The sequence below is a fragment of the Falco biarmicus genome, chromosome 5 (genome assembly GCF_023638135.1).
Source record: "Falco biarmicus isolate bFalBia1 chromosome 5, bFalBia1.pri, whole genome shotgun sequence".
NCBI lineage: Eukaryota > Metazoa > Chordata > Aves > Falconiformes > Falconidae > Falco > Falco biarmicus.
The window spans coordinates 77,447-87,539 of NC_079292.1; the positions used below are offsets into that span (position 1 = coordinate 77,447).

The 10,093-nt window shown below is 51.6% G+C and overlaps 1 pseudogene; it reads right to left on the reverse strand.

Annotated features, from left to right (window-relative positions):
• LOC130149593 (hydrocephalus-inducing protein homolog) overlaps window positions 1–9,813 on the reverse strand; it is a 68,142-nt pseudogene extending 58,329 nt beyond the window's left edge.
• Window positions 9,814–10,093: the final 280 nt, after the last annotated feature.

Sequence of the window (10,093 nt, forward strand, 5' to 3'; positions counted from 1 at the left end):
AGTGCACTGCTACAGTGAAAAGAGCAAGAGGACAACACAGAATAAGCTCTGCTATGTTTTTATGTGCTTCTTGCTTCCTTCTTCCTTTACAATAAACTACTAATAAGCCTGAAGGACGCACAAATGGAAGTATTTCTGTCTGTTGTTTATCTGCCGGTCAGTGCCACAATGGTTTCCAGTTCAGCAGAGGCCGTCAGACCATAACGCAAGAACACACGGGAACAGGGGCTGGCACGAGAACACCCACGCTGTACAATGGAGCCATAAAACAGAAACGTGCAAATTAGACGCAGCAAGAGTAACAAACTGGAAATGTTGCCCAGCAGAAAAATTAGCAGTTCATTTATAACACAAGTGCCAATAAACCAAGAGGCGCGTCAGCTATTCCTTTTCTGACAGTCTGACCACGTGGCACATTCCCAAATGACTGCGAGACAGTAGGAAACTGCTCATTTTCCAAGAAAGGGCTACGTGGCATTTCAGCCACTAACAACTCACATGGCCCTATTACTTAGGGCTGAGGCACAATTTTACTCCTTTCAATCAGGAGTGACTTCACTGAAGTCAGACTTACGCCAGGGAAGAACAGATTCAAAGCAAGAGAATGACACAAACCGGCTCCTCATCAGGAAGACCCAGACCCCACTTCACTGGGTTACCCACAGTCCCTGTGGATCATGCAGTATCAGAGATGTAGGAGTTATTCAAAGGCAGCACTCCTGAGCCTTCCACAACTAACACACAGATACTCTGCAGGCAAGCAACTGCAAGCCCAACACAGGTGGCTTTACAGAACCATCTCCCAAAGCCTGCCTCTTGGATAAGGGCTTTTCAAGGTGCTCTGCACATCCTGACCATGCTACTGATGCATTTCTAGCTGAGCGACAGCACTCCGGCACTTTCCTGACTCACACTCCATCAAGCACGAGACAAAAAGTTCGATTTATACAACATTCTGGTTCTGCTGTAGAGTCCCCATGTGCTCCTCACCAAGCAGCCCACATCCCTCTCCCAATGCCCTGCAAGGAGCACAAAACCCAGGTCGGCAGAAACCACCAGGGTGTCGCTCAAGCTGTGCAGAGGACCTCGCTGGCACAGCTCCCTAATGCCACACACTCACCAGTTCAAGGGCAAGACAAGGGACAAAGTACTGGACATGAGTGTTCCTGGGAGTTACCTCACCCTACTTCTATTTGGGGTGATGTTCATGTGTTGCTCTGCTGCTTCTCTGTAGTTGAAGAGCAGCTCTTTGCCCTTCATGGGAACCGATTTACTTCCATCCCAAAAATGAATGCTCATGAATACTAGTCAATCACATTTTAAAGGAAGCAGTGTCCCCTGCAAAGCCTACCTCGGTGAGATTAAGCTCTTATGTCACTTGGGCAGTATGGAGAACTGCCCTAAGCCAACATCGTTTTAACCTTCCATACGAATGACGTAAAACAATTTCTCAGTCCCTCCGCAAAGCAACAGATCATTTCACAAGCATGGGGAGCCAGGCACCACAGGGCATTTCCTCTCTAGTTTGCTACAGCCATGCTGTTTGAGGATAGGACAGGGTGTTCAACTAAGTCTAAGCAGCAAACGGAAGATGAGAGAACAGCTGTGCCCAAAGAGAGCCTGCACCTCTGGCCTGGCACAGAAACACCAGCTGGCTCAGAGCGACCCCCTCACCTTGCATCACCCACAAAGTCACGCAAAGAACTGTGCCAAGAGGCAGCAGAGTGCTGGTGTAAAGAGTCAGCCTGTCTGTCTGTGTTCCCCTGCAGGGCTTCCTCCCTTCCATGCCAGGTACTAAACCCTTTTGCGTTAACAAGCCTCCAGGTAACACCGCCGCCCCTTCACATCACGGCACAGTGCCAGACTTGCCAGGGCCACAGCACCGATGTTCCAACCTCCGAGCAAAAGCATGGCACACGGGGCAGGGGATAGGTGCCAGCTGACACAGCAACCACAGCCCCATGCACGCAGGCACAGCCACACCAGCGTGACTGCCCAAAGGCTCCAGGCTAACACTCTGCCTGCAGATGCTACCTGCCCCTTCACTCCTGTGTGCGCTCCAGATGCCTCAGTCCTCTGCAGCACACCAGCCTCCTGCTGGTTAAAGACATCTGGAGCTCAGCGTGTCTGGGCCAGGCTGGCTCCCTGCCACGAGCACAGCGCATCTTCTCCCCTAGAATCACAGCTGGAGCACAGGTGGGCAAGTATCCTCAGGGGCAGCACAGCGGCAAGGCTGGAACACAGAGGGTATGAAAAAGCATCACCTTCGCTCCAGCCCAGGGTGAGGCAGGGAACTGGTTGCCAGACGGGAAAGGGGAAAGCTCTCTGGATCTAGCCATTCCCCTAGCGTTTTCCATCATAATTAAGCCCCTAACATCGAGTAGAGAGGTGCGATGGCTAAACACCTTATCAGCACCCCTCCCTGCCATTTCCCTACTGTCCCACGTGCGCCTTCCCCTGAAAACGCCCAGGAAAGCACAGGGAGGGAACGCACAGCTCGTCAGTCCCTGCTGTGGTGGCATCGCATGGTGCTGCCAGCCAGGATGTGACCAGCTGCAGGCTGCCTGACCACAGCCTAGAGCAAACCTCGCAGCACGGCATGGGCTATGACCGGTGTGCAAGAAAAGTGCCGGCTTCAGACAGAACGTTCCGCCGTCTCACTACTGCGGCCAACACGATATGCATTCAAGAAGCAACTCCAGTTTTCAAAGGTGGTGGTCCTCACTCTGATCAGGCTCAGCTTTGGGTCCTCCAAACAACAGGTTTGTATTTATGCAAACAGGCTTTTGTATTTATAATTATCAGAGCAAACCCGTAATTATGCAGCAATAGTCAGATACTAGAAACCAACACCATGAGAGGCCACCCCACCACACAGTGCACTCTTATCCCTGAAGCCAACAGACATGGCATTAAACGTTCCAGCACCAAAGGATAATCACAGTCTGAAGCATAGAAGAGCCTCCAGCCTATGACAGCATCATCTTCACCACAGGAAAAGTTTCCCCCAGCTGCAGATCCAGTGCAATGCCACCGAAACCAGGACAGTGCCTCAAAACCCACAGCAGATGCCCTGTTCTGAACCCAGCCCCGCAGGTTCACCTCCCACTGAAGGCACACACCTCTCGGGACCTCCAGTCTCACCTTGTTCTCATCAGGGGAGAAAACGATGCGGAAAGTCGCAAGCATGCCAGGCAGTACCTTGCGGCACACAGCATGGTGGCTGATCAGCTTGAAATAAGGTGAGCTCTCCAAGATGACCTTCACCAGCCCAGGAACCTGCAGAAAAGAGAGGAAAGTATGATCTTGCAGCTTGTGGAAACAGGAGGAGAAGAGGCCTGGTGATACCACCTTCACAAAGCACTTTTAGCTCTGGAGGTACATACACGTAACACATAAGAGTGAACATTAATCCCTTCTGCCTGGGCAAAACAGCTCGAGGCCAGAGGCAGCAGGGCAATGAAGGAAGGGCCAAGCAGGGAAGACACCAGCAGCACGGCGGTATAATACCTGAATCAAGTCACCCGTGTATTCAATAAGCCCAGAGAATCTGCTGGCTTCTGCCCGTACACATCCAGGCAGACATGCCCCTAGAAGGGGCATGTATTATCTGAACGCCAAACAGTACGTGTTAATCCTGGCGGAAGGAAGAAATTCACTTTAACGTGCTGGGTTTGAGCGGGGCAGTCAAGCTGCGGTGCTACAGTCATGTAGGCAGACCAGCAAGAGGGGACCACAGATACTGTGGCCTTACTGGGAATAAAAGCAGCAAATGAAGAGCAAAAGAAGGAAACACAGGAAGACAAAGAGACAACCCCAGAAACAGAGAGATGGCTGGGAAAATCCAAAGGGAGCTGGAAAGAAGCAAGGGAGAAGCACAATATGCCACAAGGAAAGGCTGATGCAGAGGATGAGAGCCAGCAACCTGGCCAAGTGATGGAAAGCCAGGCGACCCCCCAGGCTGTGCCTATCAACTAGGGGCTTCAAAGGCATTTTCTGCCCCGAGATACATGACTGGCACTGCCTGGTGGTGGTTTCATTATTAAAAGCCAACCTCTGCTCTCCGGAGGCTCCTGCTGCCTGTGACTGTAGCCAGGCAGCTGCCAGCGCGGGCAAGCCAGATCCCTGGGGACCCCTGCCCACCCCCAGCAGGCCCTGCAGGCACCCTGCTGCACGGTTCTGCCCTCTGGGGCACCACCAGCACACAGACAGCACACAGGCATTTTCCTAGCACACAGAGAGCAACCCCTGAGCGCCAAATCTCAAAGTCTGAAGCAGGTGGTTTGGACTGGTGGGCAGCTTCACGGATCAACAACAACCCCACATGAGGCTTGGAAAAAATGGAGGCTCACTCTGCGCCACCCACCCGAGCCTGGTAACCCGTGGCCAAGGCAGTCCTGAACTCTCCAAACGCCCTTGGAACCCAGCAATGTCCTGGGGCGGCGAGTTCCAGGAGCCAACTTCACAGTGCAGACAAGCATTTTGGTCACCATGTCCCTTAGAAGGGGAGCACGTGTGGCTCAGACCTTCAGCAAAAGCCACCCAGAACATCTGAGGGTGCTGAGGAACAGCCTGAAAATAGAAAAGCAATTTTACAACACAGGTAAGAGCAGGAAGTATATAGTACAGCACTTCTGTAGTTGCACGATTACAGAGCCTCTATGCGGAATACATTTTGCTGTCAGCTGGATTTTTATGGGGCAGACAACTTCAGGCTACCATGCAGTGTAACTCAGTATGATTCAGAGGAATGTGGGAAACTGGCACGAAAAACTTGAGACGGAGCACAACGTTGCTTTTCTCCAGGACATCGCCAAAAGCCAACCAATTTAGAATATAACACCCTCGCAGGATTATCCTCTCTGTCTTTCTGTATTTAAAACATACCAAAGATTTTCCTGGAGCTTATCTTACTTTTACACCCATGCTCTCCAGTGGTTGAGCTCTAACTAGCTTCAAAACGACATTGTTTTGGGAAAAAAACCACAGTTCACACATTGCCTCCCCCTTCACAGGGCACGTAAATCCCAAGGTGCAGCTTTACACAGTACAAGTTTATTATCGTTTACTGGGAATGGCAGAAATGTTAATGCAGATGATCTTTTCCACTTGAGGAAGCATGAATAGAGCAAATTAACTGTTTGCCTGTTGGCTGGTACTTGGCAAAGATAAACATTTTGAAGTGCTGCATGGATAATGGAGCAGGTGAAGCCAAAGACTCAGTGGGAATGAAGCAGAGAGTAGGAAGAGAGAAAGTGAGGACTGAGGCACATTTTAATCAGGGACGAGGATACCTACAGCAAAGACTGCCCAAAATTCAGCGCAGATCACACCAGTGGCATCCCCCGGGTGCAGGCACACATGCTGCATCTTATCAATGTTCCCAAGTTAAATGCCAGACCAGGAATGGTGCAGTACTCTCCCGGAATAACTGAGGGAGCACACCCGCATCCTTCCTTGCCAAAGGGTCTTCCATTTTCACCCATATCCCTGTCACAACCTGTTATCTCAGGAGATACTTGGACTTGCTGTTCTTCCACCTGCAATATGCCTCGACAGCTTTTTTTTGTTGTCCACCTGTTTGCCCTCCCCAACAGGGAAATTTGGAAAGGAGGCGACTTCACCGTCTCTTGTGCACACTTCCATCTTCCCATCCCACCCTGCCCTCACGCATACCCCTTCCTCTTCATTACAGAAGAGTATCCTTAATTACACCCCTCTTTCTGACCTGTCTCTACTGCCCGTGCACTTACTGCTATGTATCAAGAGAAACCCCTGCGTGTATGAAAGTGCGCAGGGAGAGAACACCAAGCTCAGCTCCTTTCCTCCCTCCTGCCTTTTCCCACCAGCTTGCCCTTGGCACATGCCTCATTCCAGCAAACGTTTCCCCAGCTGAAGTTCAAAAGGTCCCAATTTCCCTCCTGACAGTGGAACAAAACTGCTGACATTTTTCAACTTTTCCATTCTCAGCTTTCTTGGGAAGTCTCAAAATGATCGTTTTTTTCAAGTAAAGGTGGAGACCTTTGAGGGCACTTTACTCCAAACAGGCCGTGGCTCTCCAAAGGGGAAGCAGAGCATCACGTTGTCTCAGGAAAACCTGAGCAGAACCCAATTAAGCTTAGCAGGAGCCTGAAGGGGCACCTAAAGGCCTCCCGCTGCTGCTGCTAAATCAGCCTGCTTCCACTGCTGTTTCAAAACACCTTTCCTGAAGCGCTGTTACCACTAATTATAACTTACCCCAGCATAAAGTGGAGAAGACCCCACCCCGAGCTCTGACAGCCCGTTCAGCTCTCTGTGCAGCTCACCCAGAGGCAGAGGTGCCCTGTGGAAACTGAGATTAACCATGGAGCCACCAGGACGCGGTGCACACTTGAGGGAAAGCACGAGGGCAGGGAAGAACTGTACAGCCCCCAACATTCCCACCCGTGCAGGGCTTCCACGGGGAAAGGTGCTGACCAGAAAAGCTCCTTTCAGCTAGGTACCACCAACACACAGCCAAAACCAGGGGGAGAAACCTCAGCACGGCAAGATTTCCACCGTCTTGCAAAATAAAGGCGGTGAGACGTTTTATTCTGGATGCGCTGTGCTGCAGCAGGCGACTGGCTGTGCTGTGCACCGCACGGATGACACTGCTCTCCAGTTCCAGCACAGGGTTAAACTTCCACATCCCAGCACTTACCTTGTCCACGTTCCTCAGAATCAGTGGCACTTCATAGACCTCATCGGGGACGTAGCTCTGAAATACCACCTCTGATGGGAAAGGCCGGAACAAGCTCTGTTCCAGGGCAACTGCCGAGAACTGGAGATGCAAAAGAGAGCAGAGAGTTTCAGCCGCGGGGAGAAAGACTCATCGGTGAGAGAATACAACACTGGCCTCCAGCGAAGGACAGTCCCTTGGTGAGTACGCCTGCCCAGCTCACGCTAGGGGAACAGAAGCTCACCCACCTGTGTTCTGAGCAGATCAAAAGTTTCTGGGCCACACTAGAGCAGGCTCAAGCGAGCAGCTCTTTTGGCAGGTGTTTCTCCAGGTCGCCTTCTCCAACAGGCAAGGCAGCACTTACCTCCGGCAGAGCCCTGGGCTAACACGGTCACACAGCTCCAGAGCACTCACTGCAAGAGCTGTAAGCACTCGTGGAGCAAGGGAAAGCCAAGAATTTACAGGAGACCCCATGGGAAACAATTTGGGGATCATCTTTACATTGAGACACAGAGACCGAGCCCAACGCATCCTCAAATCTCTTTTTTGACACACAGCCCAGAAACCAGGAAGAAGAGAAGACAGGCCAGAAAGGAACACCGCCGTTAAGAAAGCGACAGATGAGGTGGTAAGTTCCAGGTACTTTCCCAGCATCACTGGGCAATCTGAGTAAAGCTGGACTTGGCATCTCCTTTTCCCACGAGCTTTAAATGGATGCTTCATTATATTCTATTATTGCCATTTTCTTTAATACCACTACAGAAGCAGGTCTGAAAACATACAGAAACAGCAAATGCTTACAGCGCCGAGGCGTTACTTTGAGAAAACTCCTCCCTGCTCTGCCTCCCCCCTTCCAGCTGAACTCTTCACACTCACAAGACACAGGCACGTCTCCTGCTTCTCCACAGGAGTCAGGGTCGTGCTGAAGCCAGCGGCCACAGCACACGGCCCGTTCTGTGTGCGCTCGTCCGAGGCGTTCCCAACCTCACGCGCTGTCTAGGGCAATCCTTAACCAATTTGCTACAGGTCTCTCGCTGGCAGTTTTCCACTCAACAGCCTACCTCAGTCATCTACCCCTTTGGAACGTGTGTTATACTAAGCAGATCTGTAAGAAAAGCAGCTTTAAACACACGTGTAAATAAACATTGATCCAGATAAAGCACACCCACTCCCCTCTGCCCAGGGCCATTCCCCTGTGTACCTGGCAGCCTGAAAAATCTAACACCCTGTACGGGTCCCACTCGTTGTTCCAACCCAAAGCATTCATGCAATTGCTTTAGCTACACCTTGAGTAGTTACCGTAGGCCCTCAGCCCTCAAAGGCCAACGCTGCCACCACTGAGGGCATCCTATGACCCCAAGTGTTCGACAGAGACTACACCAAACCAAGGGCTGGCTATTTCAGCAGGAAGGTGGGAAATTGCAAGCTTGCATCCTTGTGGCCCGCCCCAGCCTTCCCCCAGTATCATGCTTTAGCCGCAGTAGCTCATCTCCAGCAAAAGCCACCAACTTCAACAGAGGTTGTTTATATGGGCTTAGCGCAGGTCAGGACTTCAACATCTCACTGGGGAAAAATGTTTTACCTTTCCCCCAGCAGAAGGAACTCCACACCAGCAGCAGTCTGAAACAACAACAGGACTTAGTCACCAAGGCATTTAGATAAGCTGGAGGCAAGCCTGTCACAAGCACGCGCTCTCTTCAAACGTCACATCAAACAGCAAGGAAAAGGGCAAGAAAAGGCTACCTTACGATGGGAGGCTTCGCTCATGTCTAGAATCTGGATAATCTGGGGTCGCCGCATCTCCCGAGTGCTGGCCAGCCTCTGCTTGGTGGTAAGAGACATCTCCTTCAGGAGGGCAGAGGGAGTCAGCTGAAATGCAAAACACCAGCAAGAGCTACAGAACTGCCTTTATTCAGAAAGGCTTTTCTTCTTCAAGAGCCACCGATGAATAATTTGTGATCATAGCCGCTAGGATAGTCCTGGAAGTCCCATAACTACCTGTTGAAATATTTACCATTAGTAAATTAATGATAGAGAGCGCAATACACATGCTCCAAACAAGTAGCTTTGTCCCGTTAGCTTCTCCTTCGTGATTTGATGTGACATGTTGGGGGTTTTGCTCTTCGGGCATTTGTTTCCTTTCCAGTTTGGCCGGAGTGAGCCAGTGACCTTTGAAAAAGGTTGGGAGGAGTTACCAGAAATCCCTTAACTCCACCCTTGCACAACGCTCACAACCACCACACATGTGGAGATGTCACTGCTGGGTGAGTCAGGAAAGCAGAAAATCAGTGTTGTGCCAAGACTGAGGTGGAGAGGAATGGCTCCAAGTTTTAGTTATCTCTTTTGAATTAGCACTTGTTTTCTCTGTTTGGGCCTCCGAGACCCCTCCACAGAAGTATGCAAAGGTATCTCCTCGACAGAGCTTCAGCACCAGGTCATCTTCAGCCAAGTGAGCTCTGGTCAGCAAAGGGCTGTCTGAGGATGGGGAGGAGGAATTGCCCTGACTCCGCTGCTGTCTGCAGCGCTGGATCTGTGCTCCACACGGGATACGGGACAGAACAACTGTTTTGGAACCTGTTCCATCTGGGACCAGCCATACCTCTCGAAACCTTCAAGCAGAGTTTGAGCAGCCCACCACGTGCCCAGCTGCCTGGAGGGCAGGTATGGTCAGAGCAGCGCTGGCAAGCATCCCGAGGTGACAAAACGTTACTGCCCACACAAAGGGGGCGGAGAGAAGCACACGCTCACGCTTCAGCTATTCCGGTGCAATGCCCGGTACGTTCATTTAAATGGCTCCAGTGGCACATCCAGACACAACTCTGGACTTCCCCTGAAGCAGCACACAGTCCATCCCCTACCGCACCATGGTCACCACCTCCGACAGAAGCATGGCAGCAGAGAGACGGGGAGGTGGTGTCCAGCTTCACAGTGCTGCCAGACAACAGGAGGGGCAGGTAGAGGAAGGACGCGGGGGCAGTTTCCAGCCTTACACAGCTCCTACCTGGCCGCAGCAGGTACTTACAGTTGCAGGCTTCTCTGTCCCTCTGGCTAGCTTCGGCTTACGAGGCACTACCACTTGGCTCGGGAATCTACCAGCCATCCTGGAGGACCCCGTGAACCAGCGGGGCTTTCCAGTGGCCATGCTTCAGTTGACCTGCAAGGAACAGCAACGGGACTTGGAAAACCCAGCATCCCCTTCCATGGCAGACCCAAAGGAGACAGCTGTGTCTCCGGGCTGTGGCTCCTTCATAACTGGAGAGCAGCCGGCATCCCCACCCTGTTTCATAACTAGACCATATTTCAGTGGCAGAGTTAAGACTGATAGAAGTAAAAGCCCAGAACAAACACTCCAAAACAGCCTTTTGCTGTGGGCGCAGTCCCACAAGCCACAAACAC